Source organism: Camelus bactrianus, chromosome 15 (genome assembly GCF_048773025.1).
Source record: "Camelus bactrianus isolate YW-2024 breed Bactrian camel chromosome 15, ASM4877302v1, whole genome shotgun sequence".
NCBI lineage: Eukaryota > Metazoa > Chordata > Mammalia > Artiodactyla > Camelidae > Camelus > Camelus bactrianus.
In genome coordinates, this window is record NC_133553.1 from 25865233 (window position 1) to 25886288 (window position 21056).

The 21056-nt window shown below is 44.7% G+C and overlaps 1 long non-coding RNA gene across 17 annotated transcripts in view; it reads right to left on the minus strand.

Moving 5' to 3' along the window:
* LOC105062943 (uncharacterized) overlaps nucleotides 1-21056 on the minus strand; it is a 283500-nt gene that overhangs the window by 220133 nt on the left and 42311 nt on the right. For 15 of the 17 annotated variants that reach the window (XR_012499237.1, XR_012499234.1, XR_006722070.2 and 12 more), the window contains 2 exons: nucleotides 18686-18793; nucleotides 16486-16678 (listed from right to left, as the gene is read on the minus strand). This is a non-coding gene — a long non-coding RNA (uncharacterized LOC105062943). Of the gene's footprint in view, nucleotides 1-16485; nucleotides 16679-18685; nucleotides 18794-19513; nucleotides 20067-21056 lie in introns of those variants that run through there. The other 2 variants (XR_012499248.1, XR_012499244.1) reach the window with 2 other exon arrangements.

Genomic DNA, 21056 nt, shown 5'->3' on the forward strand with positions numbered 1-21056 from the left:
AGTTCCTGGTGAAGATCCAGGGAAGGACTGGACAAGGTTTTGTGAACTATAAATACTGCACAAATGCAGGCAGTTTTATTGTTAGAAGCTAGGGTGTTAAAATGTATTTAAAAGTCCATTGGGGATGTAGTTTCATATGTAAATGTTCATTCACAATTTTATTTTAATTCCTCTGGTCAGCAGCACCCCACTTAAATTAATGCCTCCATGACCAGCATTGTGTTCTGTGCACAGGAAAAGCATAAGCACTGGGAGAGACAGCCGTGCCCTCTGCACATTTATTGTCTGGTTGGAAGGCCAGGTCACACATGCTAAGTAACTATACAAGCAATGCATCCTCCTTGTTACTGGCACCTCACTTGCAAACACAGACTTGTAAGCAACTCAAACTCAACAGCCGTTGCCCATCCGACCTCTTTCACCTTCACAGTTGTCCAAGATCCCTTGGGCAGGACCCCATCATTGTCCCACCCCCTGCAGCAGAGCCCCACTAATTCTGCCCCCACTTCGCCTGCCCCTGTGCCAGATCTCCTTCCAACAGAGCAGGGGGCAGACATGTGGGATTTGAATCATCCCGAGGTGAGACTCGGAACATGTTCTTCCAGAGATGATGCAGTGAGCCCAGTGGTATTCACAGGGTCTACTCCCTCCAGGCTGCTCAAGATGCCCCTGTCTGTTCTTCATTACCCCCCCCCCCAAAAAAAGTGGGAAAAACAAATGAAGAGATGAACCGTGGGCTACATGTGTTTGGGGAGGCTAGCCTGAGAACTAAACCCCGTATCACAGGCTACCCTGAGAACTATTGTTAAACCAGAAGAAGAAAGAAAGGAGGGTTAAAATAATGACCCTAAAAAGTGAAAATATGTATGCGCATATGTGTTTGTACATAAATACACAAGCATATGTGGAAATGGGAAAAAAAAAACATTCTAGATTATTAACATCGGTTGGTGTGGGTCAAAGGGTGAAGGGCAGAGAGAATAAAGAAAAAGAGAGAGCCAAAGATAAAAAGGGAGAATTAAAAGAAAAAAACTAGTATTTAGAATAGAACCACATCTAAGTAAAACTAGAAAAGTGGAATGAGAATTCCCTAGAACAAGCCAAATAAGACATCAGGTCTAACCCAAGTGAGGAGATGAGCCGAATGTTCCCAAACACACAAGCAGAGAAATGAGGCCTGAGGCCAGGAACCCAAAAGGCACCCTCACGGCAGCGATGCCCGGGCCTGGGTGCTCCCTAAGCCGTCCGGGGCCCCCACAGACCAGGCTTCCCACTAGCATGTCCAACTCCAGCCGAGGACGGGTCCAAATAAAACGGTTCACACAGCTATGCCTGCATCATATGAGCTGAACTAACATCAACAATTACATCAGGAAAAATGTGTTTACCTTGGTTTCCCGCCACAGAAAATGGGTCCAAAATGATGTTGAACACACGCCTTTCATTCCTGCTTCTATTAGAAGGACAAATAATTTAACAGGTGGAACTCAGAATTCCACAGTTCCTTTTTTTCCCTTTTTCTTCTTTTACTGTGGAATACTAAACATTCCACTTTTGGTCAACAGAATCTGGAACCCTTCTTAGCAGACCTCAGTGAGTTCTATTTATTTTGCAAAAGCCCTCCTAATGCTCACACGAGCAGTGAGTTGGAAAGGCCTGCGGAGTCCAATCAGACTGCGCTTTTGCCTGTTATCAGTACAATATGTTGCTTCAACTGAGGGACCAAATTCTCTGACTAAGTCCTCCAAGAATTGATCCAGACAGCGAAAAGGGAGGAAATTCATTCGACTTTAACAAGGCAATTGGTCCAGACTTCATACAATATCATTTCAGTCTAGAATTTTCATCATCACTGCCAAAAACATCAAACAGAAACATTACAGGACTTTCACTCCATTTTCATTCTCCAAAAAATAGCCATCCTGTTCCAGGCCTGAGCAGCAAGAAAGGAATTAAAGGGAGAGGGGGTGGGGGATTGTCACATGAAACACTTAACTGTTTCTCACTGCCTGATTTCTAAGCTTCATGACAATTATTAATAAAAAGTCAATGAAGTTTTGAAATTAAGGACAATTGGAAGTTTCCCCATGTGTCAAATACTCTACTCCTCAAAGACTCTCCAACCATATTCATCAGGTCATCACACTCACCTTTCCTCTTTTATTTATCTGTCCTGTGTAATCATCTAGTAGGTTACACGGGGAATTGCAGTGTTTATGCTAGAAATTTATTGCAAAGTATCTCAATGATCTATGTGAATTAGAGTGCATTTGTAGGGTAACTCTGCTACTGTGAACAAGCCCCCAAATATATAATGTGCCAAACACAATAAATAAATAACTTTCTCACATAAAATCCAAAATAGGTGGCACAGATTGGTGGCAGGCCTTCCACATGAGATCCAGGGACTCATGATCTTTGCTCATATGCTCAGTTCTCTACTAGGACCATGGAAACTGTGTTGAGCCAGGAGACACAGGGTCAGAGAGCAGAAAAGCCAAATCCACTTCTTAAAAACCTAAGCCCAGAACGACACATGTGACTCCCACTCACTGCAAAGGCAGTCAGAATATTGTCTAGCAGTGTGTTCAGAGGAAAAGGAAACACCTCTAATAAAAAGCTAGCCACTGTCAGCTACAGACAGCCAACTGGAAAAATCCATACTTTTAATAATCCCTATTTTATTGTACTATATTTGTATTTGTATTATATTGTATCATATATATATTGTATTAGGGTGTGTGTGTCCCAGATAACTGGACTACAATGACCCAGCGGATTTCAGCACCTGACACTTGCCACAGATAAACATTCAGGGGATTCTGAAATGGTTCCCGACTGTAAAACTGAAGTCCAAAGTGATTCAGACACACTTCTAATGATCCAAACTCAAAGGTAGACAGTTTGTCTAAGCAAGAATTTGGGGAGCAATACAAAACTCTGCCAAGCACTCTGCCTTCCCCGCCAACACTGGCCAGACAGGATGCTCATGGCCTCCCAGAGGCTTTGCCTGGATGGGTACAATACCTACCATGTTCTAGCTTGTCACAGGCCACAAATATATCATTATATCAAGTATATCAATAATTCTCCTTTGATCTTCAAAAAAAGCTTTTACAATAATCAGAGCAGAGGTTACTGTCTTTTCTGATTCTCAAGATGGAAACTGAAAGCCAAGTGACCTAAAGGGAAGTAGAGTTGGGACTTAACTCAAAACTCAAAAGCCAACCACATCAGCACCCACGAGCTCCCTGGAAAGACTATGACTCCAGTCATTTTCCCCAGCTACGCTGGCTTCTTTTTTCCACACTGATCACTTTCGTTAGATCATTCCCAGTGCTTTTATTTAACAAAGGAAAAATCTACCACATATTGTTCCTTGAGCATGATGGACTCTTACCCCCAAAAAACTCATAAACCCTAACACTTTGTTGGTCAAAGTATGGTGTGTGGTCCAGCAGCATTGGAAGCCCCAGGGAGCTTGGGGCAGATTCTCAGGCCCGTTCCCTGACGCTCTGAAGCAGATTCTCTGTTTAAACCAGATCCCCACGTGATGGTCCGGCACACTAAGCTCTGAGCAGCACTGCTCTAGGACAGCCTTTCACTTACTAACTTGGGTGCATAGTGGGAGGAAAAAGACCTAATATGAAAAGACTTCCTATAAATCAGTAAGAAAAAGAAAAACAGGTAGAAAATAGACAAAATATAAGTTAATTCACAGATGAAAAGCAAATGAACAACAAACAAAAATACAATGCTCCTCTTCTCCAGCAATTTGGGAAATGCAAATTAAGACAACATGCCATCATTTTTCACCTATCAGATTGGCAGAACTTGTAAAGTCTGATAACCTTCAAACTGAAAACGCTTTGGAAAAAGGGCATGTTCTTATACTATGCGAGCTTAAACTGTTATACAGGCAGACCTTGTTTTATTGCACTTTGCTTTATACACTTTGCAAATACTGCATTTTTTTATAAATTGAAGGTTTGTGGCAACCCTGCGTCGTTGAGCAAGTCTTTAGGTGCCATTTTTTCAAACAGCATTTGCTCACTTCAGGTATGTCTCTGTGTCACGTTTGGTAAATCTTGCAATATTTCAAACTTTTTCATTTTTATATTTGTTATGGTGATCTGGGATCAGTGATCTTCGATGTTATTATTGCAAAAAGATTATGCTTCACTGAAGATTCAGATGATGGTTAGCATTTTTAAGCAATAAAGCATTTTTTAAGGAAGGTATGGATGTTGTTTATAGTGTAAACATAACTTATGTGTACTGGGAAGTCAAAAAATTCCTGTGACTCACTTTATTGCAATATTTGCTTTATTGCAGTGGTCCAGAACCAAATCTGCAATATCTCCAAGGAGACCCGTAATCTCTCTCTCTCTTTCTCTTTTTTTTTTTTAGATTCAAAGATTTTGACCAAAAAATTCCAGTCTATAGAATCCAGTCTATAGAAATACATGTTAAAGTGCATCAAAGACAAGTGTAAAAAGATCTTCATTACTCCGTTTGAGTTGTGAAATATGAAGGGAATATATCTATCCATCTATAAGGAAATAGTTCAATAAATTAAAGGTATCCATACCAGGGAACTATGCAATAATTTAAAAAGAGGTCAGTGTCATGGAAAACAAAATACTCATGACACATTGTGAATGCCTGAACAAGTCTCAGAATAGTAAGTACTGTGTGATCTCAGGCCAGTGTTTTACAGCTATATAGGACTGAGGTGTATATATTTGTTAAAACTCATGAAACACTGAACTTAAAATTGGTACATTTTATTGTATAGAAGTTATCCCTCAACAAAATTCATTAAAAGGACCATATATGTATAGATAGTGGATGTTACGCATGTATTTTCAGTCCAACAAAATGGTCGGTAAGATACACTTTCTGTAGTGTTAGTATTTTTTCAACCAGCGTGTACATTCTTGTATTTTAGAAAATACAAGATAAAAACCTAAGTGAAACAAATGGAGTCATTTGCAGTGAGCCTGAATCAAAGTGGAAACAAAAATCCAGCCTGTCCTCATTAGCTGCTTCCACTGGCTGCGTTTAGTCGTTTGATACCTGGTGGGAGCGGCGGGGTTTGAAAGAGTTTTCAACATCACACACACTATTGCCAGACCTAGTCTGTATAAACACCGGTTTATTCCTTCATACGTGACTATTGAGCATACTCAAACACCAAGCCCTAAGCTAAATATTTTATAAGAGTTTGATACAAAAAAGAAGACACAGTTCCAGCCTCCAGTCCTATCAGAAAAAGCTTAAAGCATCCCATACCAGATAGTGTAACACGTCTAAGGTTGTTAACTGCTCTTGCTGCTTCACCCAATGAACACTATTTATCATTATTTTCCTTTATTTCCTGTCTGCTCTGGTCAGAGTAGTCTTTGTGCTGCCCTGCAAACATCCCAGCCTTTGCTTCCGCTGCCCCTCTCACCTGGAATCCCTGACTGCCCCGATAGTGTATGCTCTCACCCACCCAACAAGATCCATCTCCATCTTGTCCAAGAAACTCTTGTAAGCTGAGAAACCCTCAGTCACATCCCCTCCCCACATCCTGCCATGTTTGTTGGATAATCTTGTCCCTGCACAGAGAAAGGTGACCATGTCACCCTCTTTCCCACCCTTTCTATTGTCTTATACAATGTCAAGTACATAGGAATAATTAACTGACAACTATCAACGACTTGTCACTTTATACTTTTTTAAATGTTGGACAAAGGAGAGGAAATTAATAGGAAATAAGTGCTTTTCCAAAAGCCTAATGAGGTAGGAATTTCCCCATTTTATAGATGGATAAACTGAAGCTTAGTGAGGTGGGGTGATTTGGTCAGGCTTATACAGCTCATAAACTATCGGGCCAGTCTTCAAACCTCCTTCTGAATGTCTCAGAAGCCCCTGTCTTTGCTCTGCACCAGGCTGCCCTCCTAACTTGTCACTTGGGTGATCTCATCGAATTCTCACATTGCTGTCTCAGGAAATCCTTCTTGATTGACTAATGACATGCTCAGTAGCACTGTGGTCCTGTTCAAGGGTTTCCCGCAGCTGAATCTGATGAGAAGCCCTGGCTGTGCTCAGAGAGGTTTAGCCTGCTTCAAACTCTGGACTTTCCACAGTATCATCAGTTTTGGTCTCAAGACCTGTGTAACACACAACATGAAGTTTTATGTATTTACAGAGGTTAAAAGTAACATCTGAGATGACAGAGTTCAAACTCAAGCCCTGGCTTCTGCAGCCAGAGTTCAGTGCTGGGGAGCCCCCATCACTCTGCTTCCCAAAGTCCTCCCTGGGGTCTCTTGGCCATGTGTGGGTTGAGCTGTCTTGGACAAGCTGCTTTGACTTTGCCTCCTGAGACTTGGACTCTTGGCACGCCAACACTGAACGCTTGGCGTCCCCAGGAGCCCGGGCACAGGGATGGCGCACGGCCAGAACCAGGCACTCCAGAGTTAACAGATCTCCATTAACCTGGGGAAAATACTCAACATTTCTGAGCCTGTTCATTCAGATATACTATGGGAATTATAGTACCTTTCCTGCCTATCCTTCAGGAGATTAAGAAAATCAGAGAGATCCTGTTTATGAAAAAACGCTACATGCCACAAATCCCTGCCTGCACTATGTTACCATACGCAGCTGCCATGGTCAAAGCACCGAGAAAAAGTCAGAAGACCTGGGGTCCATTCCTGGCTGAGTTGTAATAGCCCAGAGGCTCTGGACTCACCAAAACTGTGGGTCAGAAAGCGAGATTTCCAAGTCTGCTTTATTTGGAAATAGCATACACTTACTTGCAGAATGCTCTGGAGGAGAAACTTAACAAGCTGGGACCTACACGGATAAGCCACGCTGTCTCGGATTAACTTCAGCAGCAACATCCTGGGATTATGGGACTCCAGACAGAACACTGACCTTTGGTGACTCACTCACTCTTGGTGCCCAAAGCATCTTTTTTGCATCACTTTTTATTATTTTCAATTCTCTTGTTATTTTTAACCATTCTAGCTTAAGTGCATTTTAATCCTATAAGCCACCTCAAATCCATTTTTGAATCATGTCATCTATAAAACGTCAATTAACAAACAACTTGTTTTGATCGTAGCAAGTCATAGAATTTCAAAACTGGAAAAGAACTCAGAAATCAAATTCAGCCTCATAGGTGCCATAACAAGACAGAGACCCAGAAAGAGAAAGGGACATGTCCAAAGTCACATATCTCGTTGAAGGCAGGGTCAGGAAGGGACCAGGGGCTCACAGTCCACTGCTGTCCACATCATTGTATAATAGCGGCCTGGCTCGCTCTCTCCAGCTGTAAAATGGAAATGGTAACACTGTGGTCTTGCAACATTATACATCAATGCTGTGTAAGAAAAACCTTTGCTGTAATTATTACTGGTGGTTTATCAAAACTTTAATGATAACAAAACAATGTTCTCCCTGAAAACTCATGAAAGATTCCTGGGAACCTAAGAACATGGAGTAACCTTGACTTGGGCCACTGAACCAGAACATTTAGAACTGGGCTGCTCAGACATGCAGTTTGTATGCTGCATAAAGCTTCCCAGTTCAGGGGCCAGAGAAAGCCTGTACAGACCAGCTGTAAACCGGCTTGGAAGCCTTTTAGGTGTAGACTGCGGTGGCGTAGAGAATACTCAGACACAGATAACTCAAAAACTTACTCCTGTTGTTTTTTGAAGCAGACTTGAGGCTCTGCACTGGAGGGGCCTCAGGAAACAACATTACGTCCCACTGACGTAGCAGTGGTAATGCTGAGAAAGGGGTGCTCCAGAGCTTCCAGGCCAGGAACCTGGGCTGAGTCAGATTCTGTGTGTCCCCTTCCTAACTCTGCCATCGTGAGCAGATCACATGACCTCTTTATTCAGACTCCTCATCTAAAAACAGGAATAAAAATAAGATCTACCTCATCGGGGATTCATAAAAACTAAAGTAGTTAATAATGTAAATTGTTTAAAACAATGACTAGTGTGTGCTAAGTGCCCACTAAATGCCAGCTCTTACTTCATCGTCACAAGCAAAGAATGCTAGTTTGGTGGCAGGAGCAAGACTAACCAGACACCAACCTCAGGCCCACATGTCCCACACTCTTCACAAATTCATATTTAAAGGGTTTAAAAAAATGTTCTTTTCCAATACCAATTTCTAAACTGTTTGAGAGAAGCTTTCTGTTCTTTTTGAGTTTTCACAGAGAAGGATACAGGTGAAGGAAAGCCTCAGGAGCCTACGAGAATAGCACACAAGTAACTGCTTTGGCTGCCTGCATTAGAGAAGCCTCACCGTCAAGCCAGCAGAAACATCCCAGGAAGAGCAGCGTGAACACCAAGAGGACACTGAGGATGCTTGGCAGTGGGCAGCCTGCTTCTCGGCCATGCCTGACCCCCACCCCCAACTGTATCACTGGCTCTGTCCCCACCTTCACGATGGGACCCTGAATAACTCCCAGCCCTCGGGGGTCCTGAGTTTCTCCACCTATGAGAAGAGACAGTGCTTTAAATGACCCCTCTATATCTTCCAGCTTAACTTGAAAAAAATTATACCACTTGCTAGCCTCTCTCTCCAAAGTGAAAAAACCCTCACCATTGCTAGAGGTCATGCACAGCAATGGAGAAATGTTAAGCAGTTGGTGCAAAATATCCAGTAACTGCATCAAAATCATTTAACATAAAATGACAGAGACCCAAAGCAGACTTGTATAGTGGGAGAAACGGAATCTTTCAAATTCTCCGTCAGTCCTTTGGAGCTGGTCAAGCAGGTCCACCCAGGTCATGGGTGAGCTGAGTAGAAACATTCTAGCCAGACCTTTCCCCAGCTCTCCATTCCCCTCCCCCCAGTTGTGCATCACAGAAATCACTCATAGTGCCCCGGTTAGAGAATCGAGGTTCTGTTTCTGCGGGTCTCTACAGATAACCGAGGACTGGCCGATCAGTTAACAGGTTTCGAAGAAGCACGGCTGTTACAAAAGGCACGTATGGCCTGAGCCTGGTGCTCTCCGCAGGAGTACGTGCAACCAACTTTCTAAGAGTAGCAAAGATGTCAAATGCTTCCTCTCTTAGCTCATCACTACTTGGCAATTTAGGAGGAGTCAGAGATCATAAATGGCCTCGTGAGATCTTCAGAAAATCTCTTCTCGAAGGAAAAATGAAAGTGGCAGCAGCAGCTAAGGTGAAGGACTGTGGAAATGAGCTTGATTGGGATGCATTCTAGGAAGCCACGTTAACCCAGCACATCACATATTTAACGGGGTGGCAGAGCAACCGAGGGGGCGTCAAACCTTAGAACACACCAAGGGCCCAAAGCAGACCCGTGTCCTACCTCCAAGGTCATGGAGACATCTGGCTCCATGGAGAAACATGGAGGTGACTGTCCCTCCTTGCTAGTCTCGAGCTTCTCTGAGCCGGCCACTGCCTCTTTCTGCTTCTCTTCTTTGCAGAAACCAGGAGAGGCATAGACACTTACTCTGTCATTCCCAAATATGCGGGAAACATGTTCTGTTTCCCACCCTCAGAAGACTTTGCAGCAAAGAGGACGAACTCCTCCCTTCCCATCCACAGAAGCCTCAGGAGAGCTGACCGAGTCTCTTCGGGCATCTCTCAGAGTCTATGATACAGGCTTCTGCTAATTCTGTCTTCAGATGTCTACAATCATTGCTGCTTATTCGTCCTTTGAGCAAATATTTATTGTGTCTATTTTATGCCGGCTATATGTATAAACACAGTGGATAGAGTAGTTAAGAACTTAATTTAAATTCAAGGTTAAATTTTAAAGTAGGCAAATAATTTCAGAGAGTGAGAACTGCTCTCAGGAAAAGAAAGCAGTGGAGCAGACCAGAAGGTGGCTGAGGGCAGGCCCAGAGCTCTATTTCAGAAAAGCCAGTCATGAAAGACGCTGAGAAGAAACCTGTCCGGTCCTAAGTGTCAGACGTTCCTCCACGTTGGGGGTCTCGTCAGCATGCTCTCCGCTTCCAGCCAGCCCTCCTGCCTCACCCGCAGACCACACACTTGGGTCCCGCCCCAGCATGAGCATCCTGAGCCCGCGAGGTGTCTCCGCATTTCCTTATCCTTGTGCAGACAGAGTCGCCTCTTGAGGTTGCCCTCCCATGTCCATCCGCGTTTCCCCAGTTCCTCCCTTCCAGCCTCAGGTCAAACGTCTCTTCACATCAGCTCCTCCTGACCCATTACCACTGCCCTCACTGCACTTTTCTCTCAGCCTTCTCTGAACTCTGCACACATAGATACCTATTAAATCACTTGCAACACGTTGTCACACTTCTCACATTGTATTAGAATTATTGCTTTGATCATCTGTCTTCTTATTAAGCCGCAAGCCTCACACCACATGCCCAGCATCACATCACATGCCCAGCATCACATCACATGCCCAGCATCCCTCACCACACTTGGCCCACAAAACACTACAGCAAAGCAATAAGCCTCCCAAGGCCTATGTGAGTCTAGAACGGTACCTATCCTGACTTCACAAACGAGGAAACAGAGGCTCAGAGAAGTTAACTCACTGACTCACGTAAGGTCATGCAGCCAGTAAATGGGTGAAGCTGGAATTTAAAACTGGGTGTTCTGAAGCCAAATCTTACACGCAGAGGGTTAGCGTCCAGTTCATTAGGGTAAAAGGAGGAAATCTGGGCCTGAAATAGCAGAGCCACTGGCAGCCCCTGCACAGGTGTCACTTTGAGCCTCCACAGAGCTCTGCCTGAACCCCATTCCCCGCTGGCCAGAAACTGAAGCTTATCTGTGGTATTTAAAGGTCCAAGAAATTGGGCAAAGTTTCATGGTGGGGATGGAAAATGTCGTCTGCTTCTGTCAAATTTCAAACTCTTGAAGTTGTCTTATTTTTTTTCAACGTCCTTCATGCTAAAAATATTCTCCACATTCCCCCTCCAAGAAATTCCCTTTTGTCATTTAAATGGTCAAAGAAAACACTGAAGAGATCAAAACGAAAACGTGACAATTCCGGACAGGTGAGCAGACCAGAGCAGCCCCTGTGTCTGGATGCACTGAGAAGTCCCTCAGCCCAGCAGCAGGGCACCCGGCTGAAGCAGCTACATTTATTTTAAAATCTATCCTGCCACTGCAGGGAAGGTGGCCTTGAGGTGAACACTTTATCTCTGGAAAATCTGGTTGCCTATGGGGATTTCAGTTGCTAGTCCCAGCCCCGCTCTGTGTGAGGCAGAAACCACCTCCCTTATTTCACATCTTTACCACCTGCAGACCCAGTTTCCCCCTGAAATCTTCCCCAACAACTTCTGTCTCCGTTGAGCCATCAGTCATTTGCCACATGCATTGTTGTTTCTTGTATCTTCTCCAGACTGATCCATTCCAGTGCACACCCCTGCCTCACACCTGTGCACGCCCCACAGTGTTTGTGTGAAAGGGCGTCCTGGTCTGTACACAGCAGGTGATTAATAAGTGATGTCAGTGAGGTCATCCTCCCTGCCTGCACCCATACAACACAAGCTGCTCTAATCCCAAGAAGATCAACTGACCAGATGCAGGGCTTTCAACATCCTAATGTCACATTCTAAGGGAAGAGAATACATACTTTCCCAAAACTCCTGTCTGGGTCAGGAGGGAGGGAGGGCTTGGCTGTTTGGAACATGAGCCCCCACAGCATCCCCTGCGCGCGCGCATGTGTGTGTGTGAGTGACAACACTGACTCAAGCCACAGCCTTCTCTTCTGACCCCCCTTTCATCCAGTGCATGGTGTAGACTCAGCTATGGTGGGATGGGAAGGGCTCGGCTGGGCCCCATGAGAACTGGGCCCCATCCCCCCCCCCCAGGTAACTGGGTAGAAGACAAGGAAGGATGGTACTTCCAGGAGCACCACTTTGTTCAAATTAAAAATTGCCCTGTAATTTGGAAGTCACTCTCCTGAAGCTTGGCCTGTATATCAGGCAGTGTCTGTCCAAAAGGGAAAGAACAATTGAACAATGAATGAGGCAACCACACTGTAAGCGCTCACCCATGATACATGCATAGAGTCTTTCAAGAAATGATATACCCTACACGGGGGCCCTGGCGGTCTCCAGTGGGTCTTAACCACGTCAACTGTGACAGCAAATGCAGAATGAAGAGGTTCCAGGGCTGTAATTAGACTATGAGGCTGGACTTCCACTTCATCCCTACATAACATGCCCAAGAAGATCACAGGCAGGTCAGGAAAGAAGAGGGGAAAGAGTTCACACACCTGTGTCAACCAGAGTGGCCTGGTGTCCGTTGTCCCTTCTCATTCTCCCGGGTGGATTAACAAAGGACCGTGAACATAAAAGTCAAGAAGCCCAGGCCTCCTGATACTGAGATAATCTCACCTCTCCCATTGTCTTTTGAGGGTGCATGGAGACCTGTATCTCCTGGCAGGGATGCATCGCCCTGGTTTGGCCATGCTTTCTCGGGGACTTCCTGCCCAGCTAGGACTGCCTGCTGAGTCTCAGCTCAGGAGCTAAGTGGTCCCCTGAACCCCATGTGAACACAACTGTGCTAATGAGACAGAGTAATTGGTGCTTAACAGTTAAAGGCAAAATGTGCCCTCAGGGTGACAGGAAACTTCCAGACTTTCTTGTTGGGCTACCTAGTGAAGGACGCCCCGAGGTACAAGCTGGTGACATCCACGCATGAGTACGGCACAGACGCCCAGGAGGCAAGTTGGGTTTGCCTGTGAGGCCACAACTCTTCTAGACAATGCCTTTCCTCTACTTCCTCATAAAGTCCTCTCCTTCTGCTGTGTGGCCTTGGCTAAGCCAGGTGGTAAGCTACTGAAAAACACACAAACACAGACACAGAAGAACAAAAGCAGGAGCGAACATACACCCCCTGATAGCCTCCATTCTGTAAGTGTGTGGCTTACTGGTCTGTCAGTGAGGTGGATGGGGAAGAGAAGGCCATGGATTCACAGTAGGGTCACTGAGGTCAGATCAGAGAGATTGGGACCAAAGCCTTTGGGGGATCCCCCAAGGGAATGAATGGGCCACTGAGATCTTTTGCTTTTTCTGGGAAACCATACTCAAGCACCACTCATGGTTCTTTTCCGCCCTATGTGCTGAGATTCTGGGCAATGGGAACAACTGTTAATGAGGGGGCTTCCATGTGGTAAATGGAATTCCAGCCCAGGCTGAATACCCGTATGGAGGATACCATGGATCCAGTCTGGTCTCAGAAGGATGTGGGCATGATTGCTATTTTTAAGAAGTTGATAAAAATTTATAATCAGACACAGAAGAATGACTGCAAAGAAATTTATACTGAAAAGGTCTGAGCTAGGGATATCTACTCTATCTTTAGTGCACAACATATGATTTAGTTTGGAAAAGTGTGGAAAGTTTACCTATACATCTACCAAGCCACTGTAGTGAAGCATGGCTGAAAAGATCCCATCATCCACTGCACCACTAGAAAGCCTGGCCCGTGCTAAGTCAACGCATATTCCATGATCATGAGCCACCTTCCAGCCCCTTCTCCAGGGCACCCAGCCGTGGACTGTAGAACTGACTAGGGACACATGCCCCACCACCTTCTCATCTGTCTCCTATTCCTTCTCTAGGCCAGCAGCGAACTGTATCCTTTTGCAAATCTCTGCTACCTAGATCGATTTGTTCTTTCCATCTACCTCAATTTAGTGCAGCCATTCAACCATCACTCTCTTGTCTCCTATCTTTCTGGATAAATTGGACCTTTGGTGACTACTCCATCAACAAGAAATGTTCTGTCTTTAAAGTATTGCTTTGTTGCACATTTTATGGGAGATCTTGGCGAGAAGCGGGTTGTGACTGGGCGATGTTATTTTCTCAAAAACTGTGAGGTCTCAAGAAAAACAGTGTCTGAGGGCATGTCCGAAATGCTGATTAACACCTGGAAAAGCAGACACCAGAGGCCCGCTTCTTAGGCAGACTTCCAGCCTAATTCACACATTATACCTAGGAGACTCAGACACCAGCTCGCACCCTACCCTGCTGAAGAGGGAACTAGTTCTGGCAGTACAAGCACTGGGGCCGCTTATCTCAGGAAAAATCAAGGCAAAGTTAAGCCCTGGAACCAGACTTGCTCACTTGGCTGATGGAAGCTGTCAGTGGACCTGGGCTCCATTTGGGTAGATATTAATCTGCAGTGCTTGCCAAAACCTTGGCAACTGGACTGATAAAGCCATTGTACAAAGTATGTTGAACTATTCCTTTGGGAGACGTGACTGGGGAGACCAAGTCTTCACACCCTCCCCGTGTCTTCTCACACTCATGTAATTGGCTTTGGCAGCTGGCATTATGTGGCATCCACAGGCAAGGAAGAATCCCCTTTTCTTTCGTGTGGAGGTGACTCATGTCTAATTGGGAATCAGAACAGCAACCTGGCCTCATTGGCCCTAGATTCCCATCAACTGAGTTAATTACTCCAGATCCATGGGCAGCCCCACTTGAGAATGAAGTAGAACCAGACACAGTTTGCTTTATCTCTCCAAAAGAATGGTATGATAAGCTCTGTTGCCAACAGCAGAATCAGCAACATTGCAGTAAAATAAAAAACAATGCCTCTTGGTCCGAGACATAACCACAATACTTTTTTGGATCCAAATTCTGAAAGCTATGAGAGTGAACATCTTGTTCGTGTTGATTTTGGCAATTTCCAAAGATGCTGTGTATATCTCCCTGCCACCCACTAAATCTCCCACCCTTGCCACTTCATCAGTGACTCCAAATTCATGAAGAAAATCTGCATAAGAAAAATCCCCGCTCCTCATAAAACTACGACCTCTACACACAGGAATGTTTTATGGAAAAAGCACTTTCAAATGAAAGTTCTAAAATGTGTTTAAACAAGGATTGTCTCATCGTTTGGGTACCACATAAAGAATAAATGTGTATCATAGTGAATAATCATCAAGCTCTGTGCTCCATGTACAACGGTGAAAGAGATCCAGCTCCAATGTAAGCACCTTGAGGGACCAGGGTTTAATTAACTGTGTAGCCCCAGAAACTATCCGAGTTCCTGGAACATGGGAGATAACAAATACTTGTTGAAAGACAACTGTCAGACTCAGCCACTTTGGGGGCTATGTAATAAATCCTGTGTGCCAACTGTTGGATAGAATTAACCCCTATACACCATGCTCTCTCCCCCCTCTGAAAATCCATACACACACACACACACACACACACGTGATCAGTTTATCTAGGCTAATACATGCAAAGATAAAGAAAAGATATGGCACTAAATCTGGAAATTACAATTTAGAAAATTCAGGAAAGACCTAAGATTCTCATGCCGGCATTCACTCCTCCTGAGAGCCTATACACTTGGGACAGGTACAGGTGAAAGTACATAGAGCTCTGAAGCACCCTTTGGTTAACATTTAAAACTTCAAACTTTAAAAATGGGGGATTGGAAACATACACTCATTTCTCTGCTTTTGCTCTACCTGTTTCTCATTTGCTTATTTACTTGCTGTAGTTGATGTCTGGCATATAAAAACATAAAATAAACCTATTGAAACACTAATGTTTTTCCAAAGATTAAGTGTAGAGGAAGGCCAGATGACTTCAGGAGAAGTCTCATTCACCAACAGACACCACACACTCTCACACCCAAAGCCCTCCTTGCTCATGTTTGTTTCCCAAACTGACTCGCAGAGAGACTGGCTTGTTGAAGACCAGAGCCACAGACCACTTTCATATGTATGGCTCATTGCTTTCATGGGTTCTTGGTGACCATAAAGGTCTTGGATTCCTTTACAAATGTAAAAACATATTTCCTCTTTTTGGGGTACCAAGAATTCATACCAAAGGCTGTGGTGAGATATTCTTGGTCTGTGCCTATGCGTAACTGAAGGCCACCTCCTCTGACATAAAGACAGTCATTAATAAAAGTAGAGTTTCTCTTTTAAAGAGACAGATGTACGTGGCCTGAACCTGCCTAATCTTGGATATCACTGTTGGCTAATGAATTGCCTCAATGACCAAAAATGCCAGTTAGTGTCATTAAAAGTTCCGAAAATGTATTTTAGAGGATAGAAACATGATTTACTGACACATCAGATTTTCTGATTTGCATTAAAAAGGATGTCAAGAATAATTCCCAACATTTCTGTAGGATGTTAGAGTTTGCAAAAGCTTCTTTCCTTCCATGACCCCTTTTGAAATCCCTTACACCTGCCCACAAGGCAGAAAAGGCAGGTTCCCATGTGATCTGCCTGCACCTCAAGTGGAAGGGTAACAGGAGTTAACAATGGGGTTCTTCCCAGTAACACATGATAAAACAAGATGCTAACCCACCAGTGCAGGACTTGCAAAGGAAATGTTTCAGAAGTCACATTTACAATCCTTAGTCCAAGATCCTTTCTGAAATCTTTGAGGTTGAAGAGACTTAGAAGAAAGGATTTCTGTGGCAAGAACACTGAGCATTACACCACCCCTACATACACCCCATGAGGAAAAGAAATGGAATGCATCCCTTTTACCTGTGGGAGGCTTCAGGATTCCAGTTTGGAGAGCTTGATCTGGGGTCTGAAGGAACAGAGACTGGTGCTGGCTCCAAGCCTAGAGAAGCCCAGGAGAGAGAGGCAGTGATGGGCTCTTTAAAGGCAGAGGGAGGAGAGAGGCTGCCCTGGAAATGGCCTGGGTTTGGAGTTTTCCTGGAGTTCCATAAGGACCCTATAGAAAGATACCAGAATATATCATGTTAATAAGACTCCTCCTGGAAGCTGGGCAGCAAGATAACCCCATGAAAGGCCAGACATGGGTGGCTGGAGTCATAAGTAGCTGATCTGAAGGGGCATCAACTGAGTTAAAGGAAGAGCAGTTGATCCCCAGTATGAGTGTCGAAGCTCCCACCAAACCCCGAGGGCGACAGTCTCTGATCGTGGTAGGCCCCATCCAGCAGCGCCTTCCTTGCTCCCTAACTCACTCCCTGCGGCCCTGGAAGACCCAGAGCCAACTCAGGACAGATGCTGGGAGTGCAAGAATAGCACAAGACAGGAAGCAGAGAAGACAGCCTCCCACCTCCGACTGCAGGCTTCCCAGCCTGAGGTATTAATTACTGAGTTGCAGAAGCAGAGAAGCTTCAATGTAAAATGAAAATGAAAGCATCAAAAATTCAAAATATCTAGTGACTACACCATAGAAGCTCGACTGCCTAGCCACTGCTGATTACATTTCACGGGATGCCTGAGTCTAGGACTCGGGCTGGGGTTGGGTACCCCACAAGTCCATTATGGAGAACCAAATCTGGGATAAAAGGAAGGGCAATCAACAGAGAACCATCGCAGGTAGGCTCTTCAGAGCCCTTGCTGTTGTGGAAAAAGACACACGGAACCCTCCTGGGCAAGGGCCCTCACCTACAAGGCCAGTCCTTCCTCAGATGCTGGCTCTGTCCTAGGCACACTCCTTTCTCCCAAATGAGGAGGTAAGGCATGGATCTGTCTCCAAATAACCAGGTGACCAGCCGCTCAAAGCCCTGTGTGCTGAGTCCCTAAACCTCACAGTCACGTGGGAAGTCAGAAGATGGAAAAAGGAAACTTGAAGAGTGTGCTTCCCGAAGGGGACAGAGCTTGTAACAGCCTGGAAAGTCAGCAGATCCCAGACAAAGCCAAGCAATGCAGGATGGCCTCACAATTGCATTCTCTTGACACACCGGATTCTCTGTGAATTTCGTTGTTTCGTAACACCCAAAGTGGTTTCATTTGAGCTCAGCCATTATGGATGATGTGCTTTCTCTGTCAGAGACACTTGTCAGGAGCATCTCAGGGGAATCTCCTAGTTCCAGCTACAGCCCTGGCACTAACATACCATATTACTCCGTGGACAAGTCCCTTTCTCTTTGCAATTCTCCTTCAGACTCCTGTATGTAAAATCAGAGCACAAAATGAGATGGCCTCTAAGACCATCGTTGCTCCAGCGCGTTATACCATGTATGGAGTCTGGAAGGATTTAAAAGTGGCTAAATTATGCAGCATTAATTAGCCTTTGAATTTGTATAGCATTTTGTAATCTTGGCAAAATTCTTGCACAGTTCATTACCTAGTTGGTTTGTACCTTCACCTTTGATTCTAAGGAATCAGTGGTACTAGCCTTACTAAACAAATGAGGGACTGGACTGAGGGCTAGTAAACGAATTATCCCAGGTCACACAAATAGCAGGAGAGCTTGGACCAGGAGCGAGGCAGCTTGATTCCCAGCCTGGCCTCCTCTCCTTGTCCCACAAAGTCTGGTGTTTCCAGTTAAGAACGACACAGGCAGCCCCAGGGAACTAGCATTACACTGGTAATGCTAATGTCAGGTAACAACATTGCACTGCTCCTTCTCGAAGTCCCAAAAGCTGGTCTGATTAAGTGGACTCCTCCCAGAGGGTCCTGTGAACCTCAAACAACCTTCTTTCTAAGTTTCTTTCAGTAACTCTGACCATTTGGAGAGAAAACAAACTCATACTCAGAGGAATTTAAGGTGTTATTTTAACTTTGTATACCATGCATAAAAAGTTACCCTTTCACTTGAATTTTTGAGTATAAGTTGGGAAAAAAAAAAGATTTGGCACATGTTCTCCAGGTGAATGCCCCAGGGCCTGAAGTCTAACTCCAGGACAGCCAACAAAACACCAGAGTCACCCCCTCCCTCCTCCCTCCCTTTTCCCCCCCAATTCCCCTCCCCTTCATTGCATCTCACCAGCCACCTGTGAGGTTCCAGACTTTCTTCAAGCAGCCTGAATTTAAAGCAAGAACTTAGCCCCAACAGTCAGAATTTCTTCCTGGCTCATTGTCTTTGTCTTGTGCACTGAAAGAAGAGAATTAATGCTATATTGTTTAAAGAGAAATAAAAATCAAGAACATATTCAGTCATTACAAAAGCACAGAACATCCTTATGACACAAAGACCCAACACACACACACACACACATACACACTTACACAAGTGGCCATAAACATAAATTACTGTATAGTTATTCAGAATGTCAGCAATCCCAAACCATCTAGGGCACAGCTATTAACCTAACAGAGGAAAATTCTCCTGAAAAAGGACTTAAAATGTCAAATGCCCAGTGACGCTGGCATGGGGGGGGGGGCAACCTGCAAAATACAAGCCTCACAAAATTTTCATTATAGGCATTGTTATTCCTGTTTTATAGAACAGAAAAACTAAGCCCAGGAATGTTAAGTAACATTGCCCAGCGAGACACAGCTTACTAAAGAAAGATCTAGGATTTGAACTCAGGATTCTCTAGATACAAAATCCGTGCTCTTTTCTCTGTTTTGTGCAATGTCTCCCGTGACAGGTAGCAGTCTAAAAATTTGTATGATTCACTCTGATTGGTGTCCTCAGGTCTTCGCCTAAGCTGTATAGCATAAAATAAGGAAGCAGCTATGAGCAGCAGTTGAAACATCTTCATAGAAGCAACTAAAATACATAAAGACAGAAAAAAACTATAGCCAGCATTGCATATTATATTTTCTAACTGATTTTCACATGCATCACGTCTACTGATCATCATGGCACCGTGAGGCAGTTGTAGCTGTCCCCGCTTTGCATTTCAGTGAAGTGCCTGTCACTGTGCTTCAGTGCACGGGCACAACAGCCAGGAGTCCTTCAGGAGTTTCTGAATGTTTCAGTGTTTTACAGCGTGGCGTCATCAGGGCTGGTCAGGCACAATTTGTATTCAGTATCTGCTGATGAGTAAGAGCAAATTTTAAAGATCTGCACCAGAAATGTTTAGCCTACAAAAAGTTTCTTCTTTGAGAAAGAATCATCAATATATGGGGAAAAAAATCACTTTTGAGGAAGAGTTCACTCCTTCACAACGCATAGGTCCTACATTTCTTTCCTCACATAACACAAATTCAGCTCCGATTTTTGTTCATTCAACTTCTACGTGGATAGTTCTACCTATTCCACGTGACATAAAATAACTATTTATAACCACATAAAGGGCGAGAATTACACAGGAGCATTAACACGATTACGTTCCCTAAACTGTTATTAAGAAAAACTCATCCGGGGACTCCAAAATGTGTCACAATCAGACCCACTGGCTCCCTGCTCAGAATTCTCTTCCACTTTGCCTAGTCCTGGAACCCTGCCTTCTGGAGGGGAAAAGTCAGCTAGCTACCGAGAAAGAAATGCAGGTCTACTGGGAGCGTGGACCTCCACCCCAGGTAACCCCCAGATGGCCTGAAAATGGTACTGAGAGCATTGATAATTCTATCACTAATCAATTCCCCAAATTTGCCACTGCAGTAAGACGACTGTTACTGGCAAGTAAGTAGTACCCCCACAGGGCTGAGGGTGTGCTCTGCTCAGCATCAGACTTTTCAGCTGAGTGGACAATCTGGTGTAACAGTGGCATGCTGGGAGCAGGGACACTGGACGCCAAAGCTCCCCTGGTCCTGTTGGTAACTTCATTTCCCAAACGTTCATAATTAAACAGCTTTTATTGAAGTAATCAGCATGAGCTCCTTAACTTTGTTTTTGCAACCGGTATCGTGTTTATGGAGCCAAATATTAGAGACTTTGATACTGAATACCTCCTCGGACGTGTTAACGTTGGCAGGGGCTCCAGATTCTGAAGATGCCGGGCTGCCTCGGCACAGCCGCCCCTCCAGCCTCCAGCTCATCGGCCCCCCCAAACCACAAAGCAGCAGTTCTCCTGTAAGACTCACTTACAATATTTCTCCTGAAGGGCCCAGGGAATGGCGTGCAATTGAAACAGGGTGAAATGTGATCTCAAAGTGTCTGTCGGACCAGAAGTTTTCAAAGAAAACATTTCTTAAATCTTGTGCTCACTGCTGTTTCAGCAGGCCAATTAGATTGGATGGGACTTGGGGGGAGCTGTCGCCAGTCACTGCAGCAGGAATAGCAAACAAGACTTAAAGCAAATAAACGAGCCCCAAACTGGCATCCCAGGGGCCCCTGGCCAATGACCTCCTTCACTCCCCAGGCGGGATGGCCAGCCCACCCTCTGGGACCCAGGGCCGAACTACAGGTTAATCAGATGAGACACTGGTTAGCAGCCTCGATTACTAGAAAGTAATTAATCAGGGAA